The sequence below is a fragment of the Giraffa tippelskirchi genome, chromosome 10 (assembly GCF_054371585.1).
Source record: "Giraffa tippelskirchi isolate mGirTip1 chromosome 10, T2T-mGirTip1v1.2.pri, whole genome shotgun sequence".
Lineage (NCBI taxonomy): Eukaryota > Metazoa > Chordata > Mammalia > Artiodactyla > Giraffidae > Giraffa > Giraffa tippelskirchi.
Window position 1 is genome coordinate 28,459,194 of NC_137284.1, and position 16,940 is coordinate 28,476,133.

Sequence of the window (16,940 nt, forward strand, 5' to 3'; positions counted from 1 at the left end):
AGGCAGCCATAGCCCCAAGGCTGGTAACTGAAACTACAAAGATGGACCCTCAAGGGGTCCACAGAATGCCAGCCCTGGCTAAGGCCAAGGATTTTCAGGGGTTTTATCCAGGGAAAGGAGGGGACAGGTGATCAGCCCAACTGATAAGTTACATCTGAAGTCAGTGAAGTTATCTGTGGTCAGAAAGTTGACCAGCACAACCAAGGGGTCAGCACAAGCTGGTACAGAAAGAGGTTTTGGAAGACAGAGCCGTCGCCAAAGAGATTACCCTCTTCTACCAAAGTAGCAGAAATCCTCATCACTACCTACTTCTACCACAGCAGGAGAAGTCCTTCCAAGCCTGGGAGGTTAGAAACAAAGGACTCACAAAAGAACACGTGCTCCTCGTTACCTAGTGAGTCATTATGTTCCCTTCCAAAGGGTCTGATTTGAACAAAGCCACCACTGCAGCAAACCCACTCACCTTGGTTTCTTTCTTGCAGCTTTTTTTTTTTTTCCTTGCCACTTCTGAACAGCAATTTGAGATCTGTCGAGGTTGCCCTGCCCCTGGGAGAAATGTGTCTGGAACCAGCGAGGTTTGGACGACTTTGGTCGAGGTTCTCCTTCTGCAGCGTGGTTTCCGCTTCCCATTACAATCCTGAGAGCCTGTCCAGCAGGGATGAAGCCAGTCTTCTGGATGTTCATCTTCCAAGATTCCAGTCTAGAGGTCCCCTGTCTCCTCCTCTAAAAGTGTCACGAGAAGGGTTTTCTGTTGAGTCCAAAGTTGGAGGTCCAGATGCAGCAGAGCCCAGTCGCTCCCAGGACCCCTATAGTGTCTTCTGGCGGCAACTGCAATCCTGGTTAGAGCTCCACCCCTCCCCCGTCAGTTCTCTGTCCCTAAGTTCAAAACCCCAAATATTTAACAGATGACTGAGACTCTGCCTTCTTCCTGGACACCTTACAGCCTCACTCAGCCAAGAAGTTTGAAGTCACACCAGTACCCTGGTCTCGGGTGTCCTCTGTCTCACTGATGATCAGAGTATTGTCTGCATCCTGGAGCAGGGCCTCCCTGTTTAGTTCAAGGTCCCCCGAGTCTGGCCAGGACTCCAAGTATTGTGAACTTGTAAGTCCCCAAGGAAGCGCTATCCAGCAGTACTGAAGGCTAACTCCTTTATCTCCATCTTCCCACTCGAAAGCAGACTTGGGATTCAAAATTCAAGGGTGTGCAGAAAAGGCCTTCTTCAAGTCCACAACGGTCACCCAACAAAAGTCCCTGGACAAAGTCATGAGCAGAGGGTGGGTTAGGGACAGCAATCCATTCCTACAACCTATTAAGTGCTCTTCAGTCAGGTACAAATACTCAGCTGTGGACCAGCCAATCACAAAGTGACCATCAGAAGCATACTGCGTCATACTGGAGGAAGGCTGTTAGGAGTCCACCCCAGGCTTTGCGTCCTCCTTTTCATGGATACTGGATAAGGTCTGGATGCCTGCCCCCTGCAGAGCCTGACCCGTACAGCTGTGGCCATCTCCCCTCTTCCCAGCACCCCTATACGCCCATCCTCCAGACTCATCCTCTGGAGTTTCTCTCCCAGAACCGCCACGGTAGAGCCTGCAACTCGCAGGACTGCTCTTGTGGTGCTTTAAAGTCCACCTGGCGTCCAGCTTCAGAGAATACCCTGGGACTTAGTTCAGTCAATCTCATCCCAGAGAGGGAGTGAGGCCATCAGGCATGGACAGAAAGCTATCAGGGGCTCCTCCCCGGCTGGAGAAAAGTTTTTCTCTGGGGTCCTCTGACACCCCTTGCTACTAACAGTCTCAAAGAAAGTTTAGAAAGCCAGGTAGTTAAAACCAAGTTCCCTGACTCCCATGTAGTGATTTCCATCTGTCAAGTGACCCAGAGCTCCAGGTGGGATGCAGTGATGATTTGGCAGCCTCACCCTTGGTCACTGTCACTGTCAGTTAGCTGGGCCACTGGATGTGTCCCCTGCTTACCTCCTTCAAGAGTCTCAGCCTGGAACACTATTCCAGGGTCCCTCCTGCCTGCAGTCTGCACATTAGTGAGGTCCCGCTACTAGGTGCCCCATTCGAATGGGGGTTTAAGGCCTCCTACCTTTGACCAAGTCCCTCGTGGGGGTCTTGGTTTGGTTCATTCTTTCCTGAGTTCAGGCAGCCACCAGCACAATGGCCCATTTCATTCTCCACTGTTTCCTTTTCTCCTGAAACTGGTCCCTGCAAACACAAACTTAAGGCCATTCCAATGAGTTGAGACATCGGCATCCTTAAAGCCCCTCCCATCCTTTGCAGCTTCTTCTATTGTCAGAGTTGCTCTGAAAAATGAGAATCATTGGGACCATTTTAAATTCCCTGGGTCCTCATGGTCTGTGTCTGTATTGCCAGTAGGCTTTACAGACCCTGTCGAGAAATTCTGAAGGCTCTTCAGTTTCTGGTTTACCTTTTGTACTTCATTAAGGCTTCTTTGTTTTAGCCCCCTCTTCACAGCCCTGCAAGAATGCAATCTCTATGATGTTCACGTTTCAGCCTGTCCTCAGCACTCACATCCTAACTGGGATCTGCTCACACAGCTACACTTGCTGAAGCCCGAGCTGAGTCACCAGGGGTTTCTGTAGAAGCCCGTCTGCCTCCTTCTGAGCTTTATCCTGCACTATTCTACATTCTTTGGAAGTGAGAAGGGTGTTTAATACACTTTGAACATCTCCCCAGGTCAGGCTGCTGATTGCAAGAGGAAAAAAAAGATTGAAACACTGTTTTCTGTCCCCTTGGGGTCATCTCTGTAAGCTGGCATACTGTTCTTCCAAATAAATTCAAAGTTGCAGAAGAAGAGTGGACCTAGATCCATCCCACCCACCTCGCATTCACACCCCCAAGGGGAACTTGCTTTAACAGATGTTGCCCCACCTGAGTTTGGGTAGCTTTCTAGCCCAATCGGGTGCCCCGGTGGGTTTGACTGACAACAAGTTGTCCTCCTTTTCACTAAGACCAAGCAAAACAGGTTTCTTTCCTTCCCTGTGGGACTTTATATCTTCCTGGCACAGGTGTATTCTGATACAACATAGGAGACTGTAAAAAAGCATTTCACTTTCCCATTTTCCCACTTACAAAATAAATCTGGTTGAAAAGTTGTATTGTAACTTAAGAATCCATTTCCAGGCTGTTTTCCTCTGGAGTCTAAAGGATGTTGTGGCCATGCAGAGAGAGAGAGAGAGAGGAAGGCAGGGGTGCAGGGCGGTAGAGGAGAAGAGGGCAGGAAGAAAACCAGCTCTTCCTTGGGCGTGAATTTATAAGTCAAGGTCACCCAACTTTGGTGAACACAGCTTAAGGGAATCACAAGGGGAGGTTGCGAGTAGCACCTCCCATTCTGAAGCAGCTTTGCTCCCAGTGGTCACAGCAATGAAATGTAAGGGTCCTTGCTGTGGTCACCAAGGAGCTTAGTCCCCAATAGCCAATTCTTGTTTTTCCTACAGAACCTTTCCTTCTTATAACACAAAACAGGAAACAACGCAAATGTCATTCAACAGGTAAATAAACTGTAATACACTCATACAATGATACAGAAACCTGGCAATGAAAATGAAAAGACCACTGAAGCCCTCAAAATTACTGAGTGAAAAAAGCCAAAGGTTACATATCGTATGATTGCATTTAAACAGCATCTATGAAAACGGGGAAATTACAGAACTGGAGATAAGGATGAATGATGCAGCAGGGACAGGAGGAAAGTGGGTGTAGCCGTTTAAAGTCAGGCAATGAACAAGGTCTTTGTGGGCACTTACATGTTGTTTTCCTGAAAGCTCAGTCTGTAAAGAATCTACCTGTGATGCAGCAGCGTTGGGTTTGATTCCTAGGTCGGGAAGATCCCCTGGAGAAGGAAACGGCAACCCACTCCAGTATTCTTCCCTGGGAAATCCTAAGGACAGACGATCCTGGCAGGCTACAGTCCATGGGGTCACAAAGAGCTGGACATGACTGAAGCAACTTAGCATGTGACTGTATCAGGGTCAATACGGTAGTTCCTATGTTTAACTATAGTTTTTCATAGGAGTTATTATGAGGGAAATTGGGTAAAGAGCATACAGGATCTCCATATTATTTCAACTGTACAATTTCAACAATTATCCACAAAGTTTAACAAAAGAAGTTCTCCACATTAGCTGTCTCATCTACACACTTCTGTACTCTACACAACCTCATGCAGATTCAAGTGTATTTTCTTAATTTGTATAATTTTCTTAAGAGTTCAGCAGCATATTCAGTTTATTACCATTTTGGATAACTGTTTCTTGCACAGAACCAAGATCTGGGGCCATTCTTTCATCAACAATAACCCAGAAGCCAATTCTCAACAGTTAAGCCAGGCAGACATAGACAGACATGAACAAAGGAGACCAAATACTTAAAGCCCGGGCCTCCAGCCCTGGCGCCTCAGCTGTAGTGTGTCGCTCAGCCATGTCCGGCTCTTTGCGGTCCCATGTGGGCCATAGTCCTCCAGGCTCCTCTGTCCATGGGATTCTCCAGGCAACAATACTGGAGTGGGTTGCCATTCCCTTCTCCAGAGGATCTTCCTGACTCAGGGATCTTCCTCCCTGCGTCTCTTGCCTCTCTTGCACTGGCAGACGGGTTCTTTATCGCTGAGCAACCCCAACCCGGGAAGCCCCTCAGGTGCCGGACTTTCCCTAATAGTCTCCGAAGCCCTCCAGCCGGCCTCGAGCCCCGCCCTGGTCGGGACAAGCCTACAACCTGGCACAGGTGCATCTCGTTAACGAGGCTACACACCCAGAAGACATCTTCCTACTCAAACTCTAAAACCACTTTTCTGCCACAAAACGAAACTAAACACAGGAGGACAGGGTGCCCGGTGAGGGCCGGGGAGGCAGCCCTGGAGCAGAGGGACCCGAGGCTCAGGCTGGGCCTCCCGGCCCCTGGGAGGGGCCAAGTCCTCGGGCCGAGGTCCCCCCGTAACTCCTCCTTCCCGGCCAGCTTCCAAATCATCACCAAATTCGTCACCAAGCTGGTTTTGTTTGACGCAAAACAAACTGAGGTGAAGCACGGAGAGGGGTTACTCACAGCGAGACGACGCGAGGGGACAACAAGCTTCCAAAACGCCTTAGCGAAGCCCAAGGACTGACAGGAAAGAAGCAGCGAACTGCTGACCCGGGATGCGTGGACTTGGGGACTTGGGGCGTGGGGGGCGTGGACGTGGGAACACAGGGCATGGGAGGCTTGAGTGCAGGGACGCAGGGCCTCTGGGGCGTGGACGTGGAAACGCAGGGCGTGGGGATCGTGGAGGGCGTGGGCGGGGGAGCGCAGGGCGTGGGGGGCGTGGATGCACGGAACGGAGGGCGCGAGGGGTGTGGATGGGAGGCCGCACGGCATGGGAAACCCGGGGGCGTAGGCAGCCAGGGGAGGCCCGGAATCCCGACTGTAGAAAGGTGCCCACTGGTTCCTGTGCGCACGTGCAACTAGGCTCCAGGCCTTGGAACAGCACAAGGTCCCCAGGCCTGTGCAGACCCAGCTGAGGGGCCAGTGGTCCTCTCCAGGCTCAATCGTCTCAGCCCAAATTAGGCAGCTGAGATCTCGAAGGCCTGGAAACCTTGGGGAAAACAGCTTACTGTTGAGACTGCAGGCCGCTTGGAGGACAAGACGTCTTAAAATGACCTTGACTGGTGAGGGCAGGTGCAGTGGGTTTCAGCTTGAGCATCAAAGGAGCGATGGGGCTGTGATCCTTGACTTACAAGGAGATATTAGAAATGTCACTGGTCAAGGGAATAGAGCATTTGGGTCATGGGTCAAGGGACCAGGAGACGTTGGATTGTGAGGTTGAGACCTGGCCTTACTACTGACAGGCTTGTTTTTATTTAATGGAAATAAAGCCTTCCCAGGCAGCAAGGTTAATGCCCTCACAATGAAAACAATATTTTTTTTCACTAAATATTGAATTCCAGTTTTGTTAATTAGGTTTGTGTTTGCAAAGCTCACTTCCCAGTTAGTTCCTTGTTATTGTGTTGTATTGCTAAAAAGTTTAATTGAGCTATTAAGGGAAAATGTAAGTTTGTTTCTAAAGCTTATCTCACTAATGTATCTTTAGATAAAGATCAGATGCCTCAGTGACCTGCAACCAGAGATTTCTACATTGTGAAAAAGACATATTTCAAAGGACTATCACCAACCTGGACAGAGTGTAATGGAGAATGGTTAATTTTAAATTTACACTGGATCTGCTTCTGTGACTTTATCCCTTTTTTGTTATTATAAACATTCATAATGGCCTGCCTGAGATAACCTGAGCAACCCACCTGTGAAGGACTGTAAGGCTTGCCATCCTAGGGACATTTGCAAGGATTGAATAGTTTTTGTTTCCTCACCTTCTGCCCCACCCCACCCCCATCTCTGATCCAGAAAAGAGCCATCTCTGATCCAGAAAAGAACCTGGCAACCAGGCCTTGACAAGATGGTTATTTTGAGGCACTAGCCTGCCATTGTCTTGATCAGCTTTCTTTGAATAAAGTCTCTTCCTTGCCTCATCCCCTCATCTCACAGATTTATTGGCCTGTCATATGGTGAGCAGAGCGAGCTTGCACTCCTAACAACTTGGCTTAGCCAGCCAGGAGCCTCACTGCTGGGGGTTAGCCGGCCCCGATCAGAGAATATTGGGGCAAGACGCTGGCAGCTACTGGGGCCATTTGTCCTGAGGGTCTTTCCTTCAAGATTCCCTGTAGTGGTACCAGCAGCCCCCAGCACTTGGCAGTTGAGACAAGGAACTGACAAACTTCTAAGAGTAGATGGGCTTGATTTCATTTGTAGGGTAAGTACCCAATTCAATAGCCAGTTCAGCCAGTTTGCTTGTTTTGTGTATTCTTTTGTGTTAACAGCCCATGGGCTCAATTTTGGAGGGTAAGTTGCTCCAGTGTCAACACCGGGAACATTTCCATTCCCCCCATTCCAATTTGTGCTTTTCCTTTATGGGACAAGCCAGTTTGGTTGGGGTACCCTATAGGAGAGGGAAAATGTTGTTGGACTCTACTCTGGACTGGCTCATTTGGGAACTAGTTCTTGTGGGGCAAGTCTACCCTGGTTGGATTTAGCTCATTTGTTTTGTAAGGTAAATTTACCTGATTTGGGAATTGGCTCAGTTGGAAGCGATTCATTGGGGAGCTAGTATTTTTGGGGGGTGGGTAGCCTAGTAATTCGGAGAAGGCAATGACACCCCACTCCAGTACTCTTGCCTGGAAAATCCCATGGACGGAGGAGCCTGGTAGGCTACAGTCCATGGGGTCGCTAAGAGTCGGACACGACTGAAGCAACTTAGCAGCAGCAGCAGCAGCAGCAGCCTAGTAATTAGCTCATTTGTTTAGTAGGGTAAACTTATTTACCTGATTGAGGGAATCAGTTCATCTGTGCATGGATGCTGAAATTTGTGCCATTTTTGCTGAAATTTGTCTGCATGTTTTGGGCTTTGGTGTTATAAAGCTTATAAAATGGGAAATATTTCATCTAGCCCAAAGGAAAGATCTTTGGGGTGAATATTAGATATGGTAAGATCAGAAGAGCAATGGCCTGTGAATGGCTCACAATGAAACAATCTGGCAGTCACATCTGTTAAAACTAAACATTCAAAACACAAAGATCATGGCATCCGGTCCCATCACTTCATGGCAAATAGATGGAGAAACAATGGAAACAGTAACAGACTTTATTTCTTGGGCTCCAAAATCACTGCAGATGGTGACTGCAGCCTTGAAATTAAAAGATGCTTGCTTTTTGAAAGAAAAGCTATGACCAACCTAGACAGCATATTAAAAAGCAGAGACATTACTTTGCTGACAAAGGTCCATCTAGTCAAAGCTACGATTTTTCCAGTAGTCATGTATGGGGATATGAGCATTGGACCATAAAGCTGAGCACCGAAGAATAGATGCTTTGGAACTGTGGTGTTGGAGAAGACTCTGGAGAGTCCCTTGGACGCAAGGAGATCAATCCAGTCAATCCTAAAAGAAATCAGTCCTGAATATTCATTGGAAGGACTGATGCTGAAGCTGAAGCTCCAATACTTTGGCCACCTGATGCGAAGAATGGATTCATTGGAAAAGACCCTAATGCTGGGAAAGATTGAAGGTGGGAGGAGAAGGGGACAACAGAGCATGAAATGGAGCATGTTGGATGGCATCACCGACTCGAAGGACATGATTTTGAGCAAGCTCCAGGAGCTGCTGATGGACTTGATGGACGGGGAAGCCTGGCGTGCTGCAGTCCATGGGGTTGCAGAGAGTCAGACACAACTGAGCTACTGAACTGACTGACTGGCAGTCAGAAGTGCTTTACAAAGGTGAGGAATACTCTGATAAGGAACAGACCTGGGGCTCCCTTGGACTTGAGGCATCCAATTCTAATTTCCCCTACAGAAGCCCTGGATAACCTTGACAGTGAGGAACAAGCTGATTAACTCTCTAATAGCTACTACTCTCCTTTGTAAATTAAATGCTTGAATAATCTTCTCCCCATAACAGCTTGACATCAGGGTCCCACTGGGACCTTTTCAACCTTGTCCAATCTGGGGAGCTTTGTCTCCTATCTGGGAGGCTTTGGCTCCAATTTGGGGTGTTCTCCCTGTGAAGGGAAACTGTTTATAAGGCGTTTTGGAGAAAGGTCACTGGTCTAATGGGACTGGAAAGTCATGTTAATGTGACTTTCCGGCTGGCTAGGTTTGGGCTTATTCTGGTTACTTTGGTAATGTGCTTCCCTGGTGGCTCAGACAGTAAAGGATCTGCCTGCCATGCCAGAGACTCAGGTTTGATCCCTGGGTCGGGCAGATCCCCTGGAGGAGGTCTTGGCAACCCACTCCAGTATTCTTGCCTGGAGAATCCCATGGATAGAGGATCCTGACGGGCTACAGTCCATGGGGTCGCAAAGAGTCAGACACGACCGAGCAACTAATACTTTTCTACTTTTGGTAATGAGCAGACATCTGGTACTAAGGGCTTCCTCTATGGTTTTCTCATTTCTCTCTCTTGGAACGCTCTGTGAACAGGCAAGTGGCTGTGGAAACAACTCTGCCTAGGATTACTCTCTGTGTGTTCCAAAGGCCCACGGCCCACTGTGCCCCAGTAGCTGCCACTCAAGTGGGTAAGGGCTCCCCTTTCCTCTTCCTCCCTCAAGCTGAGGACAGGCTGATGGGATTACAGGGCAGATTCCTCAGACCCTCTTCCCTGTCTCCTATTGCCTTTCCCTCTTTCTTGTGGGAGCCTGGGTGTTGCCCCTAGGCCTTCTTGAGAGGCCTTCTCCCTTAGGCTATAGCAGGAGGGGTGAAGCTTTCCAACCTGGGTGGGTAGATGTGTCAGTCCTTGTTGGGGAGGCCACCCAATCTTTGGGGAAGGAGGGAAAAACAAAACTGTCCTTGGTTTATAAATGTAGTCTTCACAGGACCAGAAGGGTGGCTCCAAAAGTCCTTTCACCACTCCCCAAAGCTTCCCTGTCCATCTTATGAAGCTTGCAAATATTAAACAAAGGGGAAACAAAGTCATCCTAGGAAGAACTTGCCTTTATCTTTGAGATGCAAATATCCTCTCTGGTCTTCTCTGCTGTCTTTTGAATGCAAATTTGAAAAGAGTAAAAGAATTTACAAGTTGGTTTGTCTGAGGTAATTAAAAGTTGCTTTTTCTATAAATATTAATATTTAGCCATCTAGCCAAGTGAGCCTGATTTGTTTCATCTGTGAGAACCCCAATTTTAATACAATCTTTTTGTAAACTAATGGGTTTTGTATTTCTGTACCTGACTGAAGGTTGAAACCAAAATGAGAACTGAGACTTCACTGTGTGTCTGTACGTGTCTTTTGTTTTTTTTTGAAATCACATTTCCTTGGTTAATTTGAGTTTCAGTTTCACATGAACTGGGGAATAGTTAATATTAAATTAGTAACTGGTATTAATGTTTAAGTTTGTTGATCTAATAATAATATAGATGTGTCTTGAGTCATCAACGTGTTAAGTATTGTCTTTAGGTTTAACATAAATAAGGTACTATATCTGTTACAAATTTGTCAGCCAAAATGTACCTCAATGTGGAAAAAACTTTAAGAAAACTAAGACACATGTTTTCAGTAGAAGAAGGTGTGAGAAATAAAAAAAGATACTAAAGAGTTATGCATGGATTTGCTAAGACCAGATTGAATTTGGTTTCGTGAGTAAATCTTGGTGAATGGATCTTGTTTGGGAGTAAGCTAGGACAGGGACTTGTCTTTTCTTTCTGTTCAGAGAAAAGCTTTCTTGGAATGTCATTTGGATGATGGATTATATGAGCTTTATGCCTTTAAGTGATGTGTATTCACTTTGAGATCTCTGGTTACTTTGGTTAAGAAATAAGTATTATCCAAGCCCTTTGTCAACTGATTAGATGTTTAACCATGACTTTCAAGTCTTTTGTCATTTATACATACTTTTGTACTCTGATGCTGTACAAAAAGGGCTTCATTGTCAAGATTTACAGGAAGTGAGTGGAAGCAATTGCAGCAGTTCCACATCAACATGATGACTGTGTGAGAATTCCAGCCCATACAGATTGAAACAAGGCTGTCCTGCCCCTGGGCCCCTAGACTAGGTATCCTGAGATTTTTGCTCCCTGACCGCAGGGTCGACACCCCACTCGGCCCTAAAGCAATTACAGAAGGCAGACCTTCACCCCTCTGCTTCCCATAAGAATATGGGAATAAAATCTGAGAAAGGAAATGAAGCAGAAAGAAATGGGGCAGGGCACAAGCTCTGAAACAATGACATTACCCAAGGACATTACACAGGCTGAATATAAGCAAATAGGTCCAGGATGGTGGACTGGTCAATTTCCACTAGACCTTGAGCCTCAATATACACTCTTTGTAACACATCAGCAAGCTAAGTGATAACACCCACAAGTGGGTGGAGGCCCAATTAAATGTAAAGAAACTTTTAGAAATATATGTTTTAGGATCTCTCCAGATATTCTACAACTTAAAAGTTAAAATTATGTTAAAATAAGTGATAAAGTGATAAATGATCAGTCAGGATTGACTAAGGTTTAAAACAAGTTTAATTGAATAAATGAAACTTTAAGCTAATGTAAAACATAAATTTGACTTTTCTCTCTCTTAGACACGTTTTCTGAAGACGCTAAACTGCCTCTTGATACAGAGTTCAAGTGTATTTAATCTGTATTTGCCTTCAAAATCTTTTATTGTCATTTTGGCTAAACTTCACAGTGACCCATGGTAAAACATTACTTGGTGCTCCTTTGACAAGGCTTCCCGAATCAAATTATAATTAAGTTCCTTTGACCTCCAGCTAACTTTGGAGTGCTTCAAAGGGGCCCCTGAGGGACTCCAAAGGGAGATATTAAACTAATCAGGTTCATTTGATATATTAAACTACAAGGGAAGAGTTGTCAAATGAATAATAAACTTTAAGTTATGTGGGAAATGGTACAGATATTCTAGAGAGTATATGGAGTTCCTAAGAATCTAATGTGTCCTGAAAGAATATTATCAGTCATAATTTTAGTTATGAAGGTGTTGTATATCATAGCAGTAAGCAAATTTAAACTTGCCTTCTTTAAGTCTTTGTTAATATACACAGTTATGGTTTCACTTTGATGCCTTTGTAAAAATGCTTCCTCTTCAAGAAAATTTATGAAAAAGACTTTCAGATAAATACAAGTTTCTGACTTTTAGAAAATAATACTGAACTGAGTTAAAAAATACTGAATTCTAGTGAGAAACCTCAAGATTTCATAAAGCTGCTAACAAAAGGGATAGTTAATATAGAACCGAGTAAACTGGTAAATATGGTTGTAATTTTTATGGTCTCTATCTCAAAGGTTTACTGGTTTAAGTCTGTTTTCTAGGTGTAAGAACAAAACTTCAATTAATGATGACTTGCAATAAATTGGTAGATTATGACTTTTGAATATTTATCTTTTTCTCTCTACGTGGTTGATTCTGCCAGTAACATATGGTTGCCTCAAAGATTCAGCTGTGCATAACTGTGCGTGGTCAGTACAATGAAACTGCAGATAGCTCATTAAATCAGTTATGGTTCCTTTGGTCACTCGATTAATAAAACTGGGCTATAACTAGTTACACTGACCATTAGCTAAATTTGTTCTTTGTTTACAAACTGGCTTTGTATATCTGCATTGCATTATGTGATTGTGTTACTTATATCCTGTTTAATTTGTAAGATTGTTGTTCTTACAGTAACCAATGTGTCAATCAGGCCTCCAACAGTACTTCTATGACTAAACATTTAGAGGAAATAATTGTAATAGTGTGATTCTAGATATGGGAAGAAGCAACAAGGGAAAATGTCTGATGGAGTCTAGTTAGAAAGAATCCAGAAAATTTTCATTATTGATGAGGCCTGGTCCAAAACTTAACACCTGTAGTGAAATATCAATAATTTTTTAACTGAACTGGGATGAGCCTCCCAGTGGTATGGGACAAACGTTGATCGTGAAATGTTTCCCAATAATGGTCATTCATGACTAAGAGCGGAAGACCAGAGAAATGGAATCAGCGAATGCAGCCGTTCAGTGTGAGCCAGTGAGCCCTGAGAAAGGGGAATGCCTGCCACCTAGCAGGCCTTAGACTGCAGCCACTCCAACCATTCCCTATGGTTAACCTTGAGGAAACTGAGAAAGCAGGATTACAGGCCCCAGTTAGACAAGATAAATAAATAGATTTATTGAACCCTGACTCTTGCATCTTCCCATGCATAGAAAAGTGCTAAAATTTTAAACTTGAGATGCTTGCTGCCTCTTATATTTGAAGTTCAATATTTCTAAATCTACAGGTGTAAAGTAGGCACTTTCCCAAGAGGAAAAAAAAGAAGAGAAGTAATGCTTCCTAAGGAGAAGGCAATGGCATCCCACTCCAGTACTCTTGCCTGGAAAATCCCATGGATGGAGGAGCCTGGTAGGCTACAGTCCATGGGGTCGCTAAGAGTAGGATACGACTGAGCGACTTCACTTTCACTTTTCCCTTTCATGCACTGGAGAAGGAAATGGCAACCCACTCCAGTGTTCTTGCCTGGAGAATCCCAGGGATGGCGGAGCCTGGTGGGCTGCCGTCTATGGGGTCGCACAGAGTCGGACACGACTGAAGTGACTTAGCAGCAGCAGCAGCAGCAGCAGCAGCAATGCTTCCTAAGGCGCACTTGACTTCCCACTCCAGAATGTCTGGCTCTAGGTGAGTGACCATACCATCATGGTTGTCTAGTTGTTAAGACATTTATGTTCAATTCTTCTGTGTATTCTTGCCACCTCTTCTTAATATCTTCTGCTTCTGTTAGGTCCATATCATTTCTGTCCTTTTTGTGCCCATCTCTGCATGAAATATTCCCTTGGTATCTCTAATTTTCTTCAAGAGACCTCTAGTCTTCCCCATTCTATTGTTTTCCTCTATTTCTTTGCACTGATCACTGAGGAAGGCTTTCTTATCTCTCCTTGCTGTTCTTTGGAACTCTGCATTCAAATGGGTATATCTTTCCTTTTTGCCTTTGCCTTTCACTTCTCCTCTTTTCTCAGCTATTTGTAAGGCCTCCTCAGAAAACCATTTTGCCTTTTTTCATTTCTTTTTCTTGGGGATGGTTTTGATCACTGCCTCCTGTCATGAACCTCTGTCCATAGTTCTTCAGGCACTGTCTATCAGATCTAATCCCTTGAATCTATTTGTCACTTCCACTGTATAATCATAAGAGATTTGATTTAGGTCACACCTGAATGGTCTAGTGGTTTTCCCTACTTTCTTCAATTTAAGTCTGAATTTTGCAATAAGGATTTCATGATCTGAGCCACAGTCAGCTCCCAGTCTTATTTTTGCTGACTGTATAGAGATTCTCCATCTTCAGCTGCAAAGAATATAATCAATCTGATTTCAGTAATCACCTCCTCATAGTGTCCAGTTAACTAATTTCCCAGAATAAATCAAAATTTATGTTTGATTTTTCTCATGCTTGGCTAAAAAAAAAAGTTTTACTTTGGAGATGTCAATTAATTATCTGGTTATGGATTACTCAGAATTAGACTGTGATTGAAATATCACTGTAAACTGATTCTAGTAGGTGCTAAAATAAATTAGTTTGATGATCACCTGTAAGAATGGTTGAATCAACATTTTGATATCCTAAGAACAATTTTTTAAGGATGTAACCTGTCTGAACTGTTAAGACCAGGGAGAGACGACTCTGTCTTTTGTATGAGAAGCAGTCCTTTAAAAATTACTGGGGGAGTAATAAAGAGGTCATAAAGGATAAGAAGGGCTATAATTTGAGTTGAAACACTAAATCCCAGATAATTAGGCCAACAATGAAAGAAACATTTTATTACACATTAGTTTCCAGTTCCTCTAAACCCCACGGATTTTGATCAGCCTAAGAGATCATTTTAAGCCAGGAACAATACAATTGCTATTTTTATGTGTGTTATGTTCTACCACAGAATGACTTCCATATCATTATAAATAGGACATATTTAAATGCATATTTATTTACCTACTCATTTTGCCTTAAAATTGTTTTATATTTAATACTTTGTTTCCATGTTATTGAGCTGTGCTAGTCTGTTGGTTCATGAGTTCACAAAGGGCAACACACATCTTTTTATTTCACTTAATCTCCATCACAACTATGTTACCGCCTATGAGTCTCAAGAGTGGTTAAGCGACGCAAGTACTAAAGAGCTCTGCTCTAGTCTATGAGCTTCTAGAACATGACAGAACATAGGGAAGTGCTGAGGAAAAGACACATGATGGGCATAAGTTTCACATAGTTTTTTTTAATTGGTTTATCTTACAGAATTAGGTAATTAATTTTAAATAAATAAATGTGTCAACCATTTTCTTAGTCTATTTTAAATACATTTCAGTTTTTAAATGGTTTTTTAGAAAAAAATTGCAAAGACAGTACAGAAAGTTCCCAAATGTTCGAAAACCAGTTTCCCCTATTATTAACATACTATATAAGTATGGTATATTGGATACAATTAATGAATCTATACAGATAGATTATTATTAACTAAAGTGTATTTTATTCACATTTCCTTAGTATTTACCTATTGTCCCTTTTCTGTTTCAGGATCCTATGCAGGATAATGCATTACATTTATTCTTTGTGTTTCCCTAAGCTTCATATCAGCTTAGGGATGATCAAGACCATCCCCAAGAAAAAGAAATGCAAAAAGGCAAAATGGTTTCCTGAGGAGGCCTTACAAATAGTTGAGAAAAGAAGAGAAGCTGAAGGCAAAGGAGAAAAGGAAAGATATTCCCATTTAAATGCAGAGTTCCAAAGAATAGCAAGGGGAGATAAGAGAGCCTTCCTCAGTGATCAGTGCAAAGAAATAGAGGAAAACAATAGAATGGGAAAGACTAGAGATCTCTTCAAGAAAATTAGAGATACCAAGGGAACATTTCATGCAAAGATGGGCACAATAAAGGACAGAAATGATATGGACCTAACAGAAGCAGAAGATATTAAGAAGAGATGGCAAGAATACACAGAAGAACTATACAAAAAAGATCTTCATGACCCAGATAACCACGATGGTGTAGTCACTCACCTAGAGCCAGACATCCTGGAATGTGAAGTCAAGTGGGCCTTAGGCAGCATCTCTACAAACAAAGCTAGTGGAGGTGATGGAATTCCAGTTAAGCTATTTCAGCCTAAAAGATGATGCTGTGAAAGTGCTGCGTTCAGTATGATAGCAAATTTGGAAAACTCAGCAATAGCCACAGGACTGGAAAAGGTCAGTTTTCATTCCAATCTCAAAGAAAGGCAATGCCAAAGAATGCTCAAACTACTGCACAGTTGCACTCATCTCACATGCCAGCAAAGTAATGCTCAAAATTCTCCAAGCCAGGCTTCAACAGTATGTGAACCGTGAACTTCCAGATGTTCAAGCTGGAAGGCAGAAAAGGCAGAGGAACCAGAGGTCAAATTGCCAACATCTGTTGGGTCATCGAAAAAGCAAGAGAGTCCACAAAAACATCTACTTCTGCTTTATTGACTACGCCAAAACCTTTGACTGTGTGGATCACAAAAAACTCTGGAAAATTCTTAAAGAGGTGGTAATACCACACCACCTGGCCTGCCTCCTGAGAAACCTGTATGCAGGTCAAGAAGCAAAAGTTAGAACTGGATATGGAACAACAGACTGGTTCCAAATTGGGAAAGGAGTACGTCAAGGCTGTATATTGTCACCCTGCTTATTTAACTCATATGCAGAGTATATCATGAGAAATGCTGGACTGGATAAAGAACATGCTGGAATCAAGATTGCTCAGAGAAATATCAATAACCTCAGATATGCAGATGACACCACCCTTATGGCAGAAAGCAAAGAAGAACTAAAGAGTCTCTTGATGAAAGTGAAAGCGGAGAGTGAAAAAGTTGGTTTACAAGTCAACATTCAGAAAACTAAGATCATGGCATCCAGTCCCATCACTTCATGGCAGATAGATGTGGAAACAATGGAAACAGTGACAGGATTTATTTTTCTGGGCTCCCAAATCACCGCAGATGGTGCTGCAGCCATGAAATTAAAAGGTGTTTGCTCCTTGGAAGAAAAGCTATGACCAACCTAGACACTATATTAAAAGGCAGACATTACTTTGCCAACAAAGGTCTGTCTAGTCAAAGCTATGGTTTTTCCAGCAGTCATGTATGGATGTGAGAGTTGGACTATAAAGAAAGCTAAGTACCAAAGAATTGATGCTTTTGAACTATGGTGTTGGAGAAGACTCTTGAGAGTCCCTTGGACATCAAGGAGATCCAACCAGTCCGTCCTAAAGGAAATCAGTCCTGAATATTCACTGGAAGGACTGATGCTGAAGCTGAAACTCCAATACCATGGCCACCTGATGCGAAGAATTAACTCATTGGAAAAGACCCCTGATGCTAGGAAAGATTGAAGGCGGGAGGAGA

The 16,940-nt window shown here is 43.8% G+C and overlaps 1 long non-coding RNA gene across 1 annotated transcript; it reads left to right on the forward strand.

The window, feature by feature from the left end:
• Positions 1-8,158: 8,158 nt before the first annotated feature.
• On the forward strand, positions 8,159-15,358 carry LOC145523485 (uncharacterized). Its single transcript, XR_014066615.1, has 2 exons — positions 8,159-13,210; positions 15,096-15,358. It is a non-coding gene; the product is annotated as an uncharacterized LOC145523485 (long non-coding RNA).
• The last annotated feature ends 1,582 nt before the right edge of the window (positions 15,359-16,940 follow it).